This window comes from Chrysemys picta, chromosome 2 (assembly GCF_011386835.1).
Source record: "Chrysemys picta bellii isolate R12L10 chromosome 2, ASM1138683v2, whole genome shotgun sequence".
Classification (NCBI taxonomy): domain Eukaryota; kingdom Metazoa; phylum Chordata; order Testudines; family Emydidae; genus Chrysemys; species Chrysemys picta.
The window spans coordinates 78,852,488-78,876,232 of NC_088792.1; the positions used below are offsets into that span (position 1 = coordinate 78,852,488).

Below are 23,745 nucleotides of genomic sequence, written 5' to 3' on the forward strand. Positions count from 1 at the left end.
CTCTGAGAGCAATCCACCGGTTGTTTAAATAGCACAGAGTAGCACAGGAAGAGAATAAAAATACTACATCCATTTGAATCTCCAAGAGGAAATTAGCTAGGCAGGATGTAGTTACCCAAACTGGAATTAGGCCTAGAGACCAGAGTTATTCCCGAGAAAAATGCCACATGATTTTTAATGACCACACATAATCAGGGATTTCAGTTTTAGATCTCATCCAAAATATGACACAGCACTCTCGAATGCTATGCTGGGACATTGGTACAGGACTTGCTTAGATGGCAGGGGGCCCCACCTGTTTAATCAACACCCCCACATCAAGCAGAGACCTGGCTTTCTGTGGAGATCTTGCCAATCAGTCTTGATCTTATCTTGCAAGATCTGGTGAAATCTCAGTCTGAAGTAGTATCAGTGAGTATATGCAATATAGGTCCTGTTAAACTGGAAATCCAGAGGCAACCTTACCTGTGGCACTGCTGCCCATCCACATAATTATATATTGACTTGCAACTTTATGTAGGCAGTGGCAGTTGCCAAAGGGTTCCTATTATAATACTACATTTTCACTGTAACTTGTCAAAGCATTTGCCCTTTGGAGTGACATTTCCCTTGCTTGATCTCTGCCTACACAAAGGGAAAGTTCCTTCAGCTGTTGTGTTTTGGTTTGGTGGGTTTTTGTTTTTGTTTTTTGGAGTGTGAGAAAACCCAAACTTTTCTCTGTTGTAAAAAAAACACAAACCAAAAAAGAAAAAAAAAGTCAGTAAATGCAACACAGCTGAGTTAATGTGCTGTCAAAGCCTTAATTTTTCTTGACTTTCTATGATTACAGCGTATGAATATTGTACACATCTTTCCTCCAAACACCATAAACAGTTACACGCATCATGCACTTTTGACCACTTCACCTTGCCCTCTGTCCACGTAATTCATCTATCAGATCTTATTCTAACATTCTAAATCTTGGAGCTGCGTCAAACAGCTGCCTTTTTTTTTTTTTAAATCAACCTATTAGAGGGATGTTTCCTCCTTTCCCCACGGAATGTTCAATTCTCTCTCTACCACCAAATTAAACGGATTTCAAGGTTCATGATGAGTAATATTTAATCCTGGTTCAGTGACAGATTTAAGGTCTAGTATCTCATGACTATGCAGGGCTTGAAACCACATATTTTGTATCACTGAAAATGGGAGGGTCATCCCTTCCCTAATGGACACAACAAGCAACTGCTTGCTTCTAGGTGCCAAGGTATCAGATTCAACACGGACATTTTTATGCCTATAAAAGCTAGCTTGAGTAAATTCAGAGTTTTCTAAATTACTGGTTATATTTTCTGTCTCTGTCTGCATCTTGTATCATGATACCAAGGCACTAGACTTTCAAGTGAACTGTTGCACCTGCACAATTGCACCCAATAAATAATAATAGAGCTGTCTAAAACATTTGTAAAACAGTTTTCCTGTCTGTTAATTGGAATATACACAGTATACATGATGATGTGGTATATGAAGCTTTTGTAAACTCTCATATGAAAGACCTGAATAACTCACTCATGGCCTTGCTACTTACGGTGAAAAGCTTTATTCCCCCAGCATCATATATATTCATTTGTACATGTGTACACACACACAGAGTACTATAAAGGTCAGACTAGATGATCTAATGCTCCCTTCTGGTCTTAAACTCTATGAAACAAGCTCAGGCAAAGTAATACAGACGACTACATCATAAGAAAAATAATAAACTTTTTGCATATGGTAAGATCTAGGACCATGATGGTGATTATGTATTAGCGACAGCAAGTGTGCATTATTGAACTTGCAAACACACACAAAAGTCACAATCATACAAGTTTTATGTAGCAGAAGTAATTTGCAAACCAATACTAAGACTAAAAGACTGTTTTAACCTGGAGCGAGCAAAACTCAATAAATGTTAATCCAGTTGAGAAATATCAAAATAGCTGATGTCAAAATAACTGAGGAATTACACAAACTGGTTAGTGAAAAAAAACCAAGTCAGAGACACAAAGATGAAATGCCAGACTGCTCATAGCTTATTATCTGGATAATTAATGGAATGCTTGAGACTCATTTTGATTATTAAGAGCCCAGTATATTTGAAAAGCAACAATCTTATTTGCAGTAAGTCCATGCTGATTCCCCCGGGGTTTGATCCTGGCAATGAAGTGGAAGAAATGCTTACCTTGGGGAGCAACTGAGCCAGTTGCTACGGTGAATTCTCATCTTGGTATCAGAATCACATGGATCCTTCTACTTGTAGTGCCACCAGTGTCAAAATTCAATTCACATCTCATTCACCAAGCCGATGAGTTGATAGCAATCCTAGGTAAAGGAAAATACATAACCATCTTGGACCTGTACAATGGATATTGTTAAGTATCCCTACCTGAGCCTGCACAGAAAAAAACAGCAGCTTTCTGTACTACTTTTGGAATCAGCTGTTTTGTTGTGATTTCTCAGTTTAGATGGAGTTTCCATAACCTTCTAAACATGGATACAAATTATACACTGTAGGGTTGGGACTGGTTCATAGACACATCCTTTATATGATGATACTCAGCCTGGTAAAACTAATGAAACAGTACTAGCTCAGATACAAATATCTACTTTCCCATCCTTTAACATGGGATAATAATGACAAACCTAATGATAATGTTCCTTTCCTTTTCAAAAGTAAAAAAAAAAATAAAAAAATTAGCCCCAGGTGAGTAGAATTATACAAGTCTATGATCCAGGAAAACCATTTGCACCATTGCTGAGTAATTGGGATAGGACATGAGCAGCTGGAATGAGAATCAATTCCCACAGAAGTATATGTGACACTGCTCAGAGGGGAAATGCCCAGGTTATTTGCTGTGCTCCGGTGGAGGCCGGGAGCAGATCTGGGAGAGCAAAAGGCCAGCAGCAATAACATAGGTACCAAGTGCATAGGTATTTTCATTCCTTTTTCTATGATTGCATTCCTGTAAATATCCACACCTGTCACCACAGTAACTAAAGTACTATATGCTTAAATCACATGACATTTTCCCTAAAAGTAGGAACTAAAGTACACGGATGTCAGCACATGAGAAAGCCTTTATGATAATCAAGAAATAGCTGTTAAAATCAGCATTAAATTATAGCCTTAACTCAGTCTCATCTGTATAGTGCTGAGGTATGCCTTATTCCTCAAATCAGTATCCATTTGAGTGCAGGGACTAAAAGTCCAAGAACAACTTCCTGTATATATTGAAAATTTTTCTCCTAAGAAATGAGATTCTACAGTAGGACAAAACTGGTTACAGAGTAGGACGACTAGCTTTAACATTACTACTACTTGCGGAGAGACCCTTAGTCAAGTTGATATGTTGAGATCAAACAGTTACGATAGTCACCGTTATTTTTACAAGCTAGGACACTAGTTTTTTATTGTAGGGAAAATGGCTTGCTTGGCTAAAGAGAAAATACTGAGGGGGTTTAACATGAGGAACAGAAATACACATGAGGAACAGAGCCTATATTTTAAAAACCATATTGTATGTATTGATTAGAGGACAGACATATGAAGATATACTAATAAAGTTGTTAGTGTTTTGTTTTCCACAAAAGGAAGAAAGGGAAGAGGGAACATATGGCAACGTTTTGTATTAAATACTTCAGTTCTAATTTACTAGCTACAGAAAAAAAAAAGTCACTCTTGTGCCCAAACTGTTTTTTAGGGTTGTAAGTTACTCAGCTGCCTTAGCAATGAGCACCAGTATAAATCTGACTAAACATAATTTAGTAAAACCCCATTTAATTGTAGGAGTATGAAAAGCATATCAAATGTTGGTTGGACAAAAATCTTATCAAGCAGGGTATTTATGGGGCAAATGCTGAAAGGGGTCTATGCTAAACACTATAAATGTTCTTGTTTGGTTTTTAGAGATAGATATATCATAAGATTAGACTATCTCTTTAAAAAGAAAAAAAATGCACATCTTACTAAGCAAACAACTTTCATATTATTTATCAGACTTCATACGTTTCCAACCACTTTTCCTCCTGTTCTTCCCTTCAGATTGCTGTTAGGATCTTGGACAGAGACTCAAAACATACATGAATATTATTAGCATCTAGCTTCAGACCAGTACCTGGAAAGTGTGCTTTTCCTAGCTATATTCCATTTTTATTCCAGTCTGCCAAATTGCAAAAGCCAAAGATTCCCCACAGGGATAGGTGTTGACAGCTACATTTTTCAGCCACAGTCACTGTTCTGTTCTGAAACTCTGTATGTATTGCAAGTTCTCCCTTTTTCTATGCAGCAGCAGCTCTGATCTTCCAGATTGAAGCATTCTAAGCAGCAATGTGCTAAATACACTGCAGGGTTTCAGAAAAAGGCTTGTAGGAACAATCACCACGGCTGGAGTTACCTCATTTCTGTTCTTTGCAGAGAAAAATTGATTCTGTGGCTTTGCAAGTTTGTAACTGCGTGTCAGATTAAGACATGATTCTGTATAATCCTTCGGAGGTACTGGAATCACCATAATGCATCACATCAGTTCCACTGTCCACCCAGTATCTACTTCGTTTAACCTTTGTGAAAAGGACATTTTCTAAAGGACTCATGTTTTCCTTTAGTCAGTTATTAATATTCAAAATGTATTAAACTTTATATATAATTTGCAGAGTTTGAGCAGATACAAAGGGGGGAAAAACCTTCTTGGATTTCAAGTTTCTTTACGGTGTTGATACAAGAGCAAGTGGTGGCTAATACCAGAGCAAGCAGAAGTTGAGTATCAGTCTATTCTATTGATTCCATGTTACTAGAAAGGAGATGAAAGACTAAGGCCCCCATCCTGCAACATACTCCATGTAGGAATATATTTATTTTATATATGAATCCTGCATACCTTGCAGGATCAGGACCTCAGTGTTTTACAATAAAACAATTTTTTTTTAATATATTTCCCAGGTCTCTTTGGACATGGTTTTCAGATGTGCCGTGGGCCAGCAGCTCTAAATGAAATCGAAGGGAGCTGTTTTGTCTTCTTTTTTCATAGTGTAAAAATGTCAGCTAGATCTGTAAGTAACTACTCTCTCTCTGTCTCATATCAGCTTTTCCACTATAAGACTCTCATACTCTCCTGAACCCTAGAGATTTTAATCATGAGGAGAAGAGAGAAAAAGGAAGTTCCCACCTCCTCCAAAATTCTGCCAAAGAGCACCTTGATGCTATCGGAAAATGTGAGTGTATTCTAGATAAGTTTTAAGCCTACAAAAGAGAGAGAGAGAGAGAGAAAATGCATGCACATGCTTGATTTAAATGACAAAATCCTAACCATTAAAATAAATAAGATACATACATGAGGTGGCCCAAATGATAGCCCTGTTGTCCCATTAATCATATTTAATGCAAAAGCCTAATAATGTTATCTTTGGTCCCAGCTTTGGCAGCCTATAATTTAACACAAGCACTTTTTCACTGTGTGAATCAGGTACTAGCACGGTCTCTTTCAACCGCTTTTGTGCACTTAAATTAGAAAACCCAAATGTCATTTTCCTTAGATATGAAAGGCACTCAAGGTCACTGCAAAATAATAGAGCAATTAACTTTCCAAGTAAATGACGATATAGTTGTGAAATACAGTACCTGAAGAAGTGGGTAAAAAACTAAAACTGTTCTTACAAGGGACATCTGTTTGGTTCAGACCAAAATGATAAATGCAGTTCCAAAGGCTCCTGTGAAATGAAGAACATGGAAAGGGATTTTTCCCCCAGTATTATTTTGCTTGCTGGCTTCAAAGGCTGCTCTTTACTGTCGCTGGTTAGACGGATTTGCAGTTTGATGCTGGCGATATCAGGAAGGTGTTTTGTCAGCTTTTTCCTGTCTCCCAGTAAAATGAGCCATATTTACTTGAACAGAATCTCTGAATTTCCAAAGGAATCTTTATTCTATCATGTGAGTTTTATGGATTCTCTAAATAGAATTTTTATGATAGACTATAATTGCTGTGAACAAGAAAGGAAATTGTCCTACATAAAACTACAGTGGTAAGGAAGAAGCCTTCAGGGCTTTGAGTTAATAAGAATTTTAGGATCTAGAATTATCCTACCTCTGACCCTCTAAGTCAGCCTAGTTTTTTGTAAGTAGGTTTTTAAAACATCTTCTCAACACAACTGAATAATAACACAGAAAAGATAAATTAATCGTCAGAGAAATCAGAGGAGGTATGCGTAGTAAGTGACATACTAAATGCAATTATAAAACCATATTAAAGTAATACTAGTGGCCTGACACAGGACAAAGCCAAGAGCTTTGGCTGAAAATTATGCCCATATGATTTCTGCACAGTGTAGGTCAGTTACAAGAATGTGTAGTTAGATAACCTAACTACACATGCAAATCTGACAATCAAAGGCACAAAAAAGGATTTTAAGAAAATGTTAAAATGTAAAGAAAGAAAAATCTCCTTCCCTAGGAGGCGTTTCAAGCTGCTAACACAACAATTCTTTGCACCTGCAGCATCATGGTAGGTGGGGTGAAAGGACTGCTCTACCACCCTGCTCAATCTGTGTCCCTTTGGACATTAAAGGCCATCAGTTGCCACAGATGCAAGCATTCCCCCATATTCCACACCTGCAGAAACAACCTTCTTCATCTGGCCATCGTGCCATCTGAATAATCAATCTAAGGAGGCAAGCTGCCCCCGCGCCGAGTGCTGACTCCACAGCTCCCATTGGCCGGGAACTGCAGCCAATGGGAGCTGTGGGGGTGGTACCTGCGGGCAGGGGCAGTGCACAGAGACCCCTTAGCCCCTCCGCCTAGGAGCCGCAGCCAGAGACATGTGCCAGTCGCTTTCAGGAGTGCCCCAAGGTAAGCACTGCACCCCTCATCCCCTCCTGCACCCCAACTCCCTGTCTCACCATGGTGAAAGTGAGGGAGGGTGGAGGAGAGTAAGCGACGGAGGGAGGGAGGATGGAGTGAACAGGGGCGGGGCCTCAGAGAATGGACAGGGCAGGGTCCTGGGGAAGGGGTAGGGCAGTGGAAGGGCCAAGCTGGGAGGCTTGGGAGTCCCCGAAAAATTTTAAATCAAAATGGGGATCCTTGGGTTGCTAAAGTTTGAGAACCTCTGGCAGAAGGCATTGGTTAGTCTCTAACAAGTACACTGGCTCTGATCCTCCATACCAAAATGGACATGACTCCTACTGAGCATGGACATGCTTTGGGTCTTCTGCCGGTAGGACTCAGAGGCAGAATGAAAAGCTCCTTCATCCTGATGCAGAGAATGACCTTAGTAGGGCTCAATACATTCTCTTATTAAAGAGGTATGGGGTAGAACTGGTTGCACAGCCAGTACTGGACAATACTAAGGTCAACCACCCTGATACACAAAGTCCAAGGTATTCTCTGAGTAGGCAGCGTTAGATTTTTCACCTGGGAACACTAGATTTAACTGGCCCAGCACAGGATAGGCTACTTTGGCACACACACTCTGGGTTCGGACCACCATGACAGGTGTCACAGGGTAGCTGGTCCTTGTGATACACTGAGCCCAGCCCCACTGGACCAGAGCAGGTGAATCCAGTCCAGCCAATTAAAGAGGACTGGGCTACACCGGGCCTATAAAGGGCTGCTAGTAGGCAGCTAGGGAGGAAGGACTGAGATAGGCTGAGCCCAAAGGAGGGAAAGCCCCAGTGGAGGGGAGCTACCTCCTGGGGCGATGCATCCCTGGAGCACGGGGCCAGGGAAGCATCCCTGCAGCTGCTGCTCCAGGAGGGGAGCAGAGCTGACTGAGGCTGCCAGGAGTTGGGGTGCAAGAGACTCCTGGGAGGGGTGGCCTTGACGCCTGGGGCCAAAGATTGAGTTAAGACTGTTTCCTGTTTGGTTGTTAACCCTCCCTCCCCCCATTAAGAAAATAAACTTCCTTGACTGAGACTGAGCATGGCAGCGCACGCTCTGGAGCCAGGGAGAAGTGATGGCCCTGGTGACACAGTTCTTAGCATAGGGACTACTAGGCCTCTGAGTCAGACTTGATCACTACTACTTCATTAACTCTTCTTACCCTGATTTTCTCATTTACAACAGCCTCTTATTTCTCAGGCCAAGATTTGGGGACTGTTCAGTGGGTTGGTCTTCAGCAACAGCATTGCTCTCTGGGCTAGGAGGCCAACAGTAGCGAATAGATGTGGCAGGACTATGTTGGGGCCACCACTCTATGGGCATACACATGGATCAGCTTTGTGCCCCATTCGATTGCTTTTAGGCTGTGGTCCAGCAGCCCACAGCCAGGCTTTTCTTTTCTGGGCATCAACCATGTGATTTCTCAGAACAGGACTCCTTTCACAAAGGGACTGGTTTGCACTCAGCTTTCCTGCTTCAAGAGGCATGAAGGGCAGAAAACTGTTACAGTGGACAGGACCATTAGCAAGCGGAGAAGAAAAAGGAGGATGAGTTGCTAATGCTACTTGGGTAGAAGCCACTTAATTCACCTATGATTGTTTAATTCAGATTACATTTTTGGACATGAATTCAGATACACCTTCTACCTGGATTATCATGCCTGACTGGGAGGACTTTGCACTTTTCTCTCACTATCAATTAAAGATAACAAGCTGAGTAATATGGAAGCTTAGGGAGATGAACTGGAGATATGGCCATACTCCGGGTTGGGACTCAAAGTTGTCATATTTGTGGGAGTGAAGTCAGAAAACTTGCACACTAAGGAGGTATTCTGTCTGATAGCCAATGTTTGCCCAGGAATTAGAACTGGCAGACCTATTTGGTCGATGTTGTTCTTGTAACTGTACAATTCCTGAGAGGCTAGTGACAACCTTTTCCATAACAAAGCCTCCCTGGTTGAAGGCCACCAGATTGATAGCTTGTATTTGCCTGTATATTATATTGCTGGGTTTTTCTGCCATGTTTACAACTTGTGCAATAACGCTGGAAACCAACTGGCTTTCCAGACCCTCACACTGAGTACTTCTCCTATGGACCATGCCTCAAACAAAATGTTACTCATCTGTTAGGCCCAATATTTGGGAATGAATAGTTGGGCTGTGGAATAACCTGGTACTTTCGTTAAAACTTGTCTAAGATCTCATGCTATTACATTCTCACCATAATTTGAAGAATTCAGGTCTATTCCCCACACACTCAAATGCCTTCCCCCAGTTCTTCCCCTGTTACCAGCACATTTAAATAAAATTAAAAAAGCATTTCCCAACCTTGCTTTCATAGAGAGGCAGAAAATGTTCCTTATCTGCAATGAGCCAATAATCTGAAGTGAGATCAGGCACTGCCATAATGTACTCTGATATTTACTCCCTAGCTAAACCAGCTCATATAAGAGGCCACTGGGAAAAAACTGTGCACTAGCTCTGCACTGGTAGCAAAAGAGAAACAGAAGACATGCTTTTTCTGCATGCTCCTATTAGAGATTCCAGGGGTTTTTCTTTGCTTACTGAGTCAGCTTGAACGGCTTTCATTTCTAATATGATTTATCTACCATAAACATTCTTGTCAGTGCACTGGTAAGTAGTAGATCAGAGGTGGGCAAAGTACAGCCTGCGGGCTACATCCGGCCCGTCCTGCCCGGCACCCGAGTTCCTGGCCCGAGAGGCTAGTCCCGGCCCCTCCCCTACTGTTCCCCCCCCCCCCGCAGCCTCAGCTCACTCGCTCTGCCGCCGGCGCAATGCTCTGGGCGGCGGGGCTGAGAGCTCCTGGGGCAGCACAGCTGCAGAGCCCACCTGACCAAGTGCTCTGAGCTGCATGGTGGTGGCGGTGGCGTGGTAAGGGGGCAGGGAGCAGGGGGGGGTTGGATAGAGGGCAAGGGAGTTTGGGGTGGTGGTCAGGGGACAGGGGTGTGGATAGGGGTTGGGGCAGTTGGGAGGGGACATCAGGAAAGGGGGGGGGTTGGATGGGGTGGCAGGGGACAGTCAGGGGCAGGGGTTCCGGGGGCAGTCAGGGGACAGGGGTGGTTGGATGTGGCAGGGGTTCCTGGGGGGCAGTCAGGAAGGAGGGGGGTTGGATGAGGTGGCAGGGAGCAGTCAGGGGACAGGGAGAAGGGGTGGTTGGATCGGGCAGGGGTCCCGGGGGGCCATCAGGAATGAGAGAAGGGGTTGGATGGAATGGCAGGGATCTGGGGGCGGTCAGGGGACAGGGGTGTGTGGATGGGGCAGGAGTCCTCGGGGGGGGGGCAGATAGGAGGTGGGGACCGGGCCACAACCCCCTCCCCTAAACAGCCCTCCATACAATTTACTAAACCCAATGCGGCCCTCAGGCCAAAGTTTGGCCGCCCCTGTAGTAGATGCTGAAGCTGCACTGCCAGAAAGAGAGTGCCATTTTCCTGAGCGTGTCGTCTCACTTTGCAATAGAATAAATTACACATTCACAGAGGATCTCTCTTTACTGATCCCTTTTTTTCAACAAGACAGACCAGTTCAGTATCAGTTCCTCTCCCCCTCTTCCCATGGCTTCACCTTTATTCCCCCTGAAGCTGATGGGCATAATGCAATTCACTGAGTTGAAGTCCCGAGCACACACAACTGGAGATATACTGACAGGAGTCACCTCTTTATTTTAACCATAAAAACAATTATGCTACCTCAGTGTTATTAATGAACTGAAATAATAATGACTAAAAGCCCAATTTGCACTTTCACTTAGCATAGATTAAATACATATAAATTACATAGAGTAATAAGATTAGAAAACACTAGCGTTTTCATAGACAGTGGCTAATTTTGTTCTCAAAGGATGTAAAATTTGATTGGTCTAGTTTTGTTGTCCGGGAATGATTTGATTCGTGACAATAAGTTGTAATGGACTGCCCAGGACACAATGAAACCAGGGTGAGGGCTGGTTTCTTGCCCTTTTTCCTGGGTTATCCATGCAGACGACATACCACGGCAAGCATGGAGCCCGCTCAGCTCACTATCATCGTATATCTCCTGGGTGCTGCTGGCAGAAGCGGTACTGCAGTGCTACACAGCAGCATCCCCTTACCTTGCCTTGCGGATGGCAGATGGTGCAATACAACTGCTAGCCGTCATCGTCGTCCTGTGGGTGCTCCTGGCCGACCTCTGTTAGGTTGGTCGGGGGCGCCTGGGCAGATATGGGTGCTCCTGGCCGGCCTTGGTGAGGTCAGTCGGGGGCGCCTGGACAAAAATGGGAATGACTCCTGGTCATTCTCTTCTTTAAGTTTCGTCTAATGGAGATTCAGTCCTGCCTGGAGTATCATGCCAGCTGAAGGCTTCTGCCTCAGGCTGCTCTCCCAGTCGGCAGCACCGCGCGGTCGCACCTACCCCAGCCTATCCCTTGCTCCCATGGCTCTTGAAGCCTGAACAGTAGTAAGGATCAGTTCGACTATAGGCTGAGCAAGTGCAGAATGGTGGTAGAATGTGCCTTTGGACGTTTAAAAGCTCCCTGGCGCAGTTTACTGACTCACTTAGACCTCAGCGAAACCAATATTCCCATCGTTATTACTGCTTGCTGTGTGCTCCACAATATCTGTGACAGTAAGGGGAAGACATTTATGGTGGGGTGGGAGGTTGAGGCAAATCGCCTGGCTGCTGATTACGTGCAGCCAGACACCAGGGCAGTTAGAAGAGCACAGCAGGGCGCGCTATGCATTAGAGAAGCTTTGAAAACCAATTTCATGACTGGCCAGGCTACGGTGTGACAGTTCTGTTTGTTTCTCCTTGATGAAAACCCGCCCCCCCTTGGTTCACTCTACTTCCTTGTAAGCCAACCACCCTCCCCTCCTCCCTTTGATCGCCACTTGCAGAGGCAATAAAGTCATTGTTGTTTCAAATTGATGCATTCTTTATTAATTCGTCACACAAATGGGGGGCTAACTGCCAAGGTAGCCTGGGAGGGGTGGGGGAGGAGGGAAGCACAGAGGTGGGGTAGTTGTAGGGGCACCCCCTAGAATGGCATGCAGCTCATCATAGAAGCAGCATGTCTGGGGCTCTGACCCGGAGCGGCCATTTGCCTCTCTGGTAGGCTTGCCTGAGCTCCTTAAGTTTCACGCGGCACTGCTACGGGTCCCTGTTATAACCTCTGTCCTTTATGCCCTTGGAGATTTTTTTCAAATATTCCAGCATTTAATCTTTTGGAATGGAGTTCGGATAGCACGGATTCGTCTCCCCATAAAGTGATCAGATGCAGTACCTTCCGTTCGGTCCATGCTGGAGCTCTTTTGCGATTCTGGGACTCTATTGTCACCTGTGCTGATCAGCTCGCCACGCTGGCCAAACAGGAAATGAAATTCAAAAGTTCCCGGGGCTTTTCCTGTGTACCTGGCTAGTGCATCGGAATTGAGAGTGCTGACCAGAGCGGTCACAATGGAGCACTCTGGGATAGCTCCCGGAGGCCAATACTGTCGAATTGCGTCCATATTACCCCAAATTCGACCCAGCAGGGTCGATTTCAGCACTAATCCCCTCATCGGGGAGGAGCACGGAAATCCATTTTAATAGCCCTTTAAGTCGACAAAAATGGCTTCGTCGTGTGGACGGGTGCAGGGTTAAATCGATTTAACACTGCTAAATTCAACCTAAACTCATAGTGTAGACCAGGGCTAAATTTTGATTGCTCATGCTGGCATACAAAATGCAATATAAAGGTACAGTCCAGCTAAAATAATCTTACTGCACAGGATCTATCCACAATCACTGTCTATGGAAGTTTTAACCTCTTGGAGCTTCTGCAACTCTATTCCCAGATTCATTTGCATAATCTTCAAATTACCACCTTAATTCGCCCCTTAGAAGAATTATCCAGAGTGTGGCAGAATACAAAATAAGAGTCACATTAAATCATTTATCCTGCAGAATGTTCTTATACCAGCTTTTCTCTTGTCCCCCCCCCACTTTATATTGTCCCATATGGAAAAAAAAAACCCAGCATCTTCTTCTCTGAAACTTGTTTCTAGCTGCTTTTGACAACTGAATTTGTTTTATCCCCCCCAAAATTTCCCCCTAGAAGGATTCTTTATGCACTGACAGTAAATAATATTCTTTTTCAGGACAGCATAGATCCAGTCCTTGAAAATAGATGTATAGACTAGTTGCTTCAATTTTGGGAACCCCAATATATACAGTACATAGTGTTTCCCAAGCTGCGTTATTGAGAAGTTCCAAATAGGATCTCAGCATGTTATTTTGTAAAGAGTCTGATCTTCACTTTCAGTCTCAAGTTCATTTTGCATTGCATAGATTCTACTCTTTGTTCCAGGTGATCAATTTTAGCTCCCATTTTCCCTAGTGGCATTTCCTAAAGCTCCAGAACTGATTAGCACTTGTCGGGTTTCTCATGCAATTCCCCCATAAGCTCCTTCAGCACAGGCAGCTTGCCTAGAGAGCCTGACATATCCGGGGAATAATTTAGGAACACTATATTTCTCCCAGGTGGTATGAAGAACCCTGAGGCCTTCCTCGGAGGGGGGGGGGGGGAGTAAGGCACATTTCATCTTTTTCTTTTTGTTCTCTCTTTTTTCAACTGCTAAAATGCAATCTCCAGAAAGTTTTGATACCAAATAAAACTTAGAAACTAAAATTAAATGGGTTCCTTGAGGCAAACTTGGTTGAAGATGGGGAAGCATACAGGGGAAATCAGGCCCTCATCTCTGCAGCTGCAGAACCGGTGATTATGTTGTTGCCCCCTCTGTGACCAAGTTGAAAGCTTACACAGGATGAAAGAATGAGAACTGGTCTGAATTGCACTTTGTTTCCCATCATCTTTTCCTTTTGGAAGTGTCTATACAGTAGGTTAGTGCTAGCAACCACCCCTATCTGAATAGTTTAGTGGCTTTATTGTGTTTTATTTAAAATGAAAACATTTAACATTGTTGTATAAGCACAATTTTACACATGACTTCTATGGACACTCTGAGTATTACATACTACTAGAAAATGCTGCATATGTGCACTTAAGGTTGTAGAAAAACTCCCCTCTGTGCTATTATATTGTTTTACTTGAGAAATTGTATGTGATTGCATAATTAAAGACTATCCTAGAAGTATACTGTGAAGAGAGTAGCGTTAAGTTTGCATTCCTTAAGATAGCCTTTTGGGAACAGGTCATGAGCCAATCTCTGGTAAAACTAAAACGAAATACAAGCCCATACAGCATTTTCCTCTTTGTCCCTCAGCATGTTCAGCTAGACCCTGCCTTGGATGCATGTAATTCAGCCAAACACCAGCAATTTGGGTTTTGAATTTTGTTTCTAATGTGGTGCACAGAGGGCCTGATTCAACTCCCACTGAAGTCAATGGAAGCCTTTCCACTAAAGTTAATGGAAGCTGATTAGACTCTCCGTGGATTAAATCCTGCTTGTGCCTAGCAGGTGTATAAAATTGGGATAGATAGAAAGGAATGTAGCATAAACAGTTCCAACCTGATAATGCCTGCAGTTTGACTGAAACAGGGTATGGGCTGCCCCTGGACAGAAGATGGCTTTAACATGCATCCTCTGCAGGTGTAAATTGGCACCTGTTTGAACAAGCACTTTGTTGCTGTTGAAAAGAGCAGTAAATAGTACCCTGTCATGTACTGAGCTGGCCCAAAGTTTGGCATCCTGTCTTACAAAGGCAAAATTGATCATGCACAAGACACACTTAGTAGCTTTTCAGTATATGAGATGATGCCTGTACTTTGAGTGTTTGATATATGACTGGATTTGGCCCTCGGCATTTCTATTGCCATTAAGACCAAGGAATGCCAGTGTAACTGTTTTATATTAGAGTGAATATAGCCTTTAGATTTTAATTTGTTAATCTCTGAAATTTAATCAAACAATTAACAATAGGTTGATTTACTAGCTGAAATGAAGGGTGATTCTTTAATTAGTTTTAAGAATTACAACACTTGAAGCTAAATCATGCTTAGAAGTGTGAGAATTGAAAAATAAACTACTATGATTCACAGACTATTTCCTTTAAAAGTTATTGTGCACATGTATTCCACAGTCCTTTTTATAACTGTTAAAAATATCCCTCTTACCAGCCTAAAATGAGACTAGATCCATTTATATTTAAAAAATTGTAAAACTTCTGTTCAACTATTATTGAAGAGGTCAAATCATCTACAGAATAGATCTTTAAAAGTGCTTGTGTTTCTGTTCTAATACAGAATATTTGAAATTTAGTTTCTCATGTCTATACCAAAATTTAGGATTCTGTGTTTCTGTTGCAACAGCAGATGACATCATTAACCCTTTGAGCAAGGAGCCCTGCATTGCTTTTTCAGTTTAATTACACTGTCAGTTGTAGTAAGGGAAACAGAAGACTGAATCCACATCTCGGCAGGTAAGTAAGGGAGAAACAAAATTTTCAGATATTTGTCTTTAAAAGTTACAAGTATATTTCGAACCAAATTTTGCTTAAAGATTTAGGAACTTAAACAGATATTACCAACATTTCTTTGAAAGCATTGTGGTGCAGTCTTAAAAATAACTCTCAAGTTACTGTGCTTTATTTGAATGACTAATTGTGGTCCCCAAACTCAAGAAAAGTGCTTTTGTGGTGTAATATTATAGCAAAAGGGATAAAAGTATTTTGAAGGCCTATATACACATGTTCTTCTCCCAGTAAAAATATATATAGCAGCTCCTGTGCATCACACAACTCTTACAAAAATTAGTGCCTTGATCATGGTCCTATTGAAGTCAATTGAAAAATTCCTAGTGACTTCAACAGCAGCAGAATCAGACCCAAAATCTTCCATTAAAAGTTGCTATTGTAGCCTTACTTTTCCAGTTGTATCTTAACCATTAAGGTGTTCTTGTTGCAATGCACGCACACTTCTCACGACACAATACAAAAGGGACAAAAAAATTTTTTTTTTTAAATTTATGATGTATTTACATTTCCTGGAACTGTGTGTGTACACTGGGCTTTTTGTGTACATCCATGGTACTTCAATGCCTAACAGCTCAAATTGCCCATGCAGGTGTGGTAACTGCCATGCAAAAACACACACAAACTGCATGGATCTTGGGCCCTAACTTTATCAAAATATGCCCCGCCAAAAAGGTGTTGGTAGGTTGTGGATCCTCCAGCAGTGTCTCTCATCAAAAATTCATAACTTTAATGGGAATTTACACAAAACTCTACAACAGGAAGATTCCTGCAACCCTGACAAGAGCCTCAAAAGTTCTTCTGACAACAATTATCTTTAGTTTTCCTTTAAATCTTGACACCAAAATGTACTGAACTAAAATCTATAGTGCTACTTATTTAGTAGAAGAGTCAATATCTTTTATATTACAGCATCAAATATAAAATCCAGACACAATTTAGAGTTTCTAGAAAGATTAGTTAGAATGAGGTGCACTTCCATTGGGTGGACATACTTTGGTATGACATAATGTAAAAACAGGCTTGGGGTGGGATTGCTTCATTGGACACATTGCTATGTTAGCCACGAGAAATGTGATACAGGAGTTTGCATGGCCCAAAGCACTGGTAAAAAGATAGAGCCATTTACCTCTAAAACGCTTGTTGGTGTGTGATATAGCTTGTCAGTGACCAAAAGTCCTTATGGTCTGAAAGCTGTTTAGTGGCATACGTGAACTGAGGTGGGAGACTCAATTCAGTTTTTGATGGTAGGCAGGTTCCCCATCACAACTGGCAATAGTCTGCCCTCTTGGCAATCGCAGCAGATAGGCCAATGACTGAACAGACACAGAGACTGCACTACCATTTCTTCCACAGAAACAGTCCCTTTAGAAATGGGCTGAGGCAGAATAGAGGGAAGACATGAAAGAGGCCTGAACCAGTGCTCTCTTTTTCACCGATAGAAGAGGTTGCTGGCATCCTCCAGTTGCTGTCAGTCAGGCACTTTTCACCAGCACCAAGTTTACTTTCAAAAACCTGAAAACAATTGGGACTAATTCATCACTTCACTGTAGTTGCACCAGGGCTGATTCTGGCCCACTGTGCTAGAATTTGCTGGGCAGAAAAGTTTGTTTTTCCAGACCAGAGTTCTCACACTAATGGACAGACTACAGAAATGCATTTCATCCTACCCCAGAGCTGCAAAGCCCTAAAACAGCTTTGCTTTTCACATTTGATGCTTAAAAAAAAAAACCAAAAAAACAAACACTTTGTTTTTAAAGCTCTTGCCTACTCCACCAAGAAAGTAGTTTAGTCAATCTCTGAACTTGTCAAGATCGGTGTCAATTCCTACTTTAAGGAAATCAAAAACACACACACACTTAGGTTAGGGCCTCATTCAGATCTCATTTTATACCATTTTCACACCTCACAAACATCAGTGATTTCAATGGGGTTACTACCAATTTGCACCAATGTCAGTAAGATCAGAAATAGGCCAATGGTCTCAGGAAAAAATCTGGTGTAAGTATAAAATAATAATGAGATTTTAAATCCTGAACTTAGGTCATAGGTCTATAGTGCACATTACGGTGCCAGTCAAGTTTTCAAGAAAAGTTGTTCTCAAATAAACAATGGGTCCAGAGCATGGACTGCAGGAATAGTCCCCTTGTCTTTAGAGGTGTGTAAAAACTCACTCAAAGTTATGCATCTTTTGATAAAATACACTGGGGAAGATTCATACTCCATTTTCATCGTATTAAAAAAAAAGTTTACAGGCAAATGACAGGAAGACCTCTAAATTACATGTTCAATTATGAGACTAGCCGAGATCCTGAAAGGAGACAAATTTATATGTTGCAAATCACACTATTACTGAAATTCCTGCTAACGTAAAGATGAGATTTGCTTCCATTTTACACAAGCAAGTGAGAAACTCCAGTAACTGTTAAGCAATTACGTGCACTTCTTTTTGGGGACTTAAAATATAAGCCTGGTTAAAACACCCAAAGGTGGTGGAGGAAGGTGTTTTATGTTCCTGTTCTGCCTAGCGTGGAGATAATATATGCACTTTCCATGCATTAAAATTAAGGCGAGATCCCAGGACTTCTCTGTAATTTTTAAGAAAGGTCATGGGGCCCTGTCTGAAAGATCTCCTTCCTGTACCACTCCCAAAGAATGCTAGTGTGCTTATTGGTTTAAAAACAAAAACAACAAACAAGGAGCACCCATATTTTTAAAAAAGTTGCCCTGAATGGGGTAAACATATCAGGATTATGCTTCCATGCCCAGTTTTTTTGTTTTTAAATGTGACAAATATTTTGTTTTTAAGTACAGGTAGGAGCATGTAGGTGCATTCCCTAGTCATTTAAAGATATAGTACCTCATTTTAAAACGTTTTTCAGTAGCAGGGAAAATGTGGGTGTATTTTCATTTTGTTGTACCTATTTTGTTTAATGCATGTTAGTGTAATGCTTTTGTTCTTTTAATGGTATTAAATCGTTTGTATAATCATTCAATAACGTGTGTATAAAAGTATACACAAAACTCACAAATATAGGGTGTACATGCACACACACCAGTGCATTTGTGACTTTTGTCATTTTCATCATTACCTGACTGGGACATAGAAACTGGAGATGACAAAAGCCCTACTATGAATGTTGCATACTTAATTATCCTTGCACAAAGCTGCAAAAATGAACAGTTTTATTTGTTTTTCAGATGATTGAGTCATACCCAAACATGCTCTCATTGACACTTACATTAAAATGTGCTTATTTGGGATAATCAAGAGTTAAGCATAAGAATTTTTTTCCAGAACAGATTTTTACATGTGATCATGGCTGCAAAAAACTTACAAAAATTTCTCCTTATTCCCAATTATTCTAATGTGGGAATCTGGCTGTGAGAGAGGCTTACTGAGTCACACTCCAGAAACACATGATCACTGTTCAATCAGTGGCCAACTCGCTCTCTGAGGCTATGTTGGTTGCATTTTGTTCACTCTGACGTCTATACTTTGATAGGGATAGAGCTGGGCAAATACCTGATTTTTTGGTTGGGTGGCAATGATGAAGAAAGAAAAAAAAAAATCAGAATAAATTTCAACCGAAACCAGGTTTTTAATTTTTTTTTTTTTAAAGAATTTTCAGTCAGTCAATCAAAAAAGTCCATTCCAAGTCTGTTCCAGAGAAAGGACTCAAACCTGTGTTTCTCACAGCCCAGGTAAGGGCCTGAACCATCAGGCTGAAAGTTATATAAATGAGGGGTAAAGGGTGGCAACATCACCACAGTCTCTTTGGCCAGTTTGTGAAGAGCCAAAAATGTGTGTCCAATTCACAGTTTTGTGTCGACCGAACCTGCATTTTTCATCGAATAAACTATTTGTCTTGAAAAATTTCGGCCACTTCTAGCTAGAGATCCTTTGTTATTTTGTTAGTCTTCCTAACTAGGAACAGCTTTAAAACAAGAATGTTTGCTTCTGCTGGAAGATGAGGGTAGCAATGGATAATCCAAAAATTACATTCCACAATGTAATTGTGGGTGGTGAAGCACTGGAATGCGTTACCTAGGGAGGTGGTGGAATCTCCTTCCTTAGAGGTTTTTAAGGCCCGGCTTGACAAAGCCCTGGCTGGGATGATTTAGTTGGGAATTGGTCCTGCTTTGAGCAGGGGGTTGGACTAGATGACCTTCTGAGGTCCCTTCCAACCCTGATATTATATGATTCTATGAATGGATTCTAACAGGCATATGAAAACATTTTCAGACACTCTTAAATCAGCTAATCAAGTCATGTTTGCTACCAACAAGAGGTCAGAGTGCAAAAGACAGTAGCAGATCCTGCAAAATTTGAGGATATGCATGGTATGTTTTCTTCGCAGTAGTGGGATGAGGTCTGAATAAGATGTCTATGTCTTGTCTTTCATTTTACTGACATCCATGACACAGACTGACATAGGCTTCACCCCCTCACACACATTTTGGATTAACAATGTTCTTTAGAAACATGAACAATCATTTGGCATCTTAATATTTACTAAACAAAGCGTATACTTGCTAAGAGCGTAGCTTTTGAAAGGTAAAAGAGCGTTAATCTGTGGCAAATTAGCACAGTTTCATTTGAAATAATATGAAACATATGAAGGCAGGATTATGGGGGTCAAATTAACAAGATTTTTATCATTTTTAATGGAAACAAAATTCTCTGGAGATTTATCCCAAATCTTCATATAGTTCTCAGGTTCAGATATTTGTACTAGGACCTTTAGCAGATATGTACTCAGTGTACAAATAATTAATCGACAGTCATCTCCGTTGCCAGTTCTAGATCAGAGAAGGGTGCAGTTTTTCTACCTAAGACTGGAAATAACTTTTGCTTTTTACAGTGTTGAACAATCTACAGATAGAGGAAGCTGAGTAACAGGTACGTAGTGTTATAAACATCTGTTTTGTCTAACACTTGAGATGTGATTAGTCCTTGGAATTCCTTTATGCAGACAAATATGTTTAAGTACTTCAGTCAAAAACAGATCTCCCACTAAGTCACAATTTCCAGATAAGATTGGGAAACTGTACCTTTATATATTTGGTATGCTGGTCCCATGATTATCTGTCAAAAGCATGCCTAAAAAGATCACAATCCATGTGGCAATCCAGTTAATGAGAACCACACAACTGGTTAACAATAAAATCCTATAATTCGCAATCTCCTCATGTCCCTTACCAATTTTGATACAGATTTTATTTTAAGTTGGGTATATGATGAGTCAACAGGGCAGTAGAGTACTTCAGAAGATGCACATATAGACCTGACAAGGTCTCTCTTAATACATGAATCTATTGAGATCAAGTGTATTGCTGATCTGAAGCATTTAGGTTTCAATGGATTTACAATCATGTAAATGAGATCTGAATCTGGCCTTTGAACTTCAGTGGCAAGAACAACAGTAGTTTTTTACCCCACCAATGTTTCACTGTCAAAAGTTTAGTCTTCATGTTTTCCTATCTCTGACATCCAAAGTACAGCACCATGTTCATGGCTGTCTTACAAGGAAGTAATGGGTTTGTGGGGGTAAGAATTCACAGCGGAAAAACGCAAAGCCTCAGAATAAAAACAGTGAGCAACATCAGGATCAACCTTCCATAAGGTCATGGTGCATCAAGAGATAACCATGCTTTATACCGGAGGTTAGGGAAAGGAAGGTCACCACCACCACCACCACCACCACCACCACCACCACAGAAAACATGGATTCGAATTATGGGAAACAAAATCTCTTAAACTTAATTTTATTTAGAGAACTGTTTTACTAGTATAATGCATCTACAATATTTTCCTCTTTCTCTGCGCCTTAAAAAGAGTGAGCCCCTCTGCAATGTAGCAGCCACCACAAAACATGGGTGAAGCTTTTTTTGGGTGATGCTTACTTTCCCTCAGAAGGTATGTAAGCCTAAGCAAAAGTAGTACCATCCAACTTTCCTTCTTTTACTCTTTTCCTACTGAGCAGCAATCAATTCTTCCACTCGCAAAAGAACGTTATGTGGATATTTTTGCAGGAGATATATAATTTTCCTTGGCTTGAAAAGTACAAAAAATGATTGTAACTGAGCCTTAACAGAAGTATAATTAATGTCTTTATTAAAATTAACAAAAGAATATCCATTTTAAAATGTAAATCCTGAAGAGTGGCTCTAAAATAGAACAAATGGGGAGAAGAACAAAATGCCAAAGCAACTCCAAGAGCTAGTGCAACCTACACACACTATCTATAGAAGAGGCTCTTGTAAGGAAATGTACTTGTATGGATAATTATCTTCACATGATACATATGCATTTCAGAATCTTTCAGTGACTACATTATGCATGGCCCAGTAAATCATTTGTTGTAGCTTTGTATGTGGGTGGCTTTAAAGAATCCTGAAATATAAACAAGACTGGGAAATTGGGCTTCCTGTCTCTGAAGAAAAAGACAGAATAAAGAGCACAGAACTGGGTTTGTCCCACTTGTGTTATAAAAAATAAAAAAATAAAAACTGGGCAGACAAAGCTAAAATATAGTTTTAAGAAAATAGGGAGACAAACATTCAAGATGTCATCACCCCATCTCTAAAACCGTGCCTGACATGTTTTGCATCTAAGGGCTTGTCTTCACTACCCGCCTGGATCGGCAGGTAGAAATCGATCTCTCGGGGATCAATTTATCGCGTCTCTTCGGGACGCGACAATAGATCCCTGAATCAACGCACATACTCCACCAGCGCAGGTAGAGTAAGCGCCGTCGACAGGGGAACCGCGGCGGTCGATTTGCCGTCGTCCTCACAGTGGGGGTGAGTTGGCTCGGATACGTCGAATTCAGCTACGCGAATCTTAAATCGATCACCCCCTCCCCTCACTGTAGACCTAGCCTAAGTTTGTTTATATGCAAGAATCAAGCAGCACAGAAAAATACTGGGGTAACTGAGCATGAGGCGGGGAAAGTGTGTGTGGAATTGAAGGAGCAAAATTTAGAAGCTGCTTTAAAAAAAGGTGTGAGCTGGTGTGTTCTGAAGCACGATACATCTGTACAGGGCAGGTAGTCTGAATGCTACACAGATAGTGCTCTGCATAGCATTCCTTACATCAGTGGTTCTCAACTTTTCCAGACGACTGTACTTTCAGGAGTCTGAGGCCCGAGCCCTGCCACCACTGTTCCCTCTAAGCTATGCACGTGCGCGCGCCCACACAGATCCTAAACCCTGTGCACACGGCAAAACACCGCACGCACGCACATTTGCACAGAAGAAATTTTTTGTGCACACGGCCTGTCAAAAATTAGAGGGAACATTGCCTGCCACCCAGGGCTGAAGCATGTAACTTAGCTTCACAGGTGCCCTCTGTGGCATGGGGCCCTGGGCAACTGCCCTGCTTGTTACCCCCCACCACTGGCACTGCACTTGTGACCCCCCTAAATCCATCCCACAACCCCCAGGTTGAGAAACACTGATCTAGATGAATTGATGTACCCCTGGAAGACCTCTGCGTACCCGATTGAGAACCACTGTCTTACATCATCTGTTGTAAGGTGGAGCACATGTTTCCTCCCTGCAAATGCTGGTAAGTCACGTGTGGATGATTTGGCCAAACCACCTGGCCCCACCAGGTAGTGGTCATGGACTGCTGCCAGGAGTGCTAGCCAGCCACTCCAATCCTTGTGCTCAAGGAGTAATAACATCAGTTTTTTGGTACGGATAGGCTTGGGGCAGGCTTTCTGTGCCTTGTCTTTCTGATGTACTTATACGGCTCCCATTACATTAGTACCTGACTACCTCACAATTTTTCAACATCTTGTCCTTATAATACCCTGTGAGATTGAACCCATCCTACGAGGGGGGGGGGAGGGAGGGATCTGTGAAAGAGAGAGTAAGCGCCAGATTATTTTCAATGGTACTGAGGTACCTAAAGATGCAGATAGGTACTTAGATGCTTTTGAAAATTCACCTGGGTACCTAACTCCCACTGATTTCAACTGGAGTTAGGTGCTTTTGATAATCCCACTCGGTGCCAATCTCCAACTGAAATCAATGGGAGTTCAGCTCCGGATGCATGGCATATGCCTATAAGGCTCAGTGGAATACAATAGGGACCATCACTCAAAGATGAACAATGGGAGTTAGATACTTAGATGTTTTTGAAAATCTCCCTGGGTTCCTAACTGCATCTTTAGCCACCTAAATACTTCAAAAATCTACCCTTACAGTTGATTCTACATTGTAGCTAGGAACATGCCTCCCAGCCTGGGTAGAAAGACATGCACTAGGTCTGCTTGAGTTAGTGTGCTTGAAACAGCAGCGTGGACATTGTGGTGACGGCTCAAACTAGCCACCTGAGCTCAGACCTAGGGGTTCGGACGGGCTCATACTCAGGCAGCTAGACCCTGC

General features: G+C 41.9%; 1 long non-coding RNA gene across 1 annotated transcript in view; it reads right to left on the reverse strand.

The window, feature by feature from the left end:
- The window catches only part of LOC135981364 (uncharacterized), a 96,984-nt gene that overhangs the window by 37,765 nt on the left and 35,474 nt on the right, over positions 1 to 23,745 (reverse strand). The window contains exon 2 of the long non-coding RNA XR_010598351.1: positions 2,204 to 2,343. This is a non-coding gene — a long non-coding RNA (uncharacterized LOC135981364). The remainder of the gene's footprint in view (positions 1 to 2,203; positions 2,344 to 23,745) is intronic.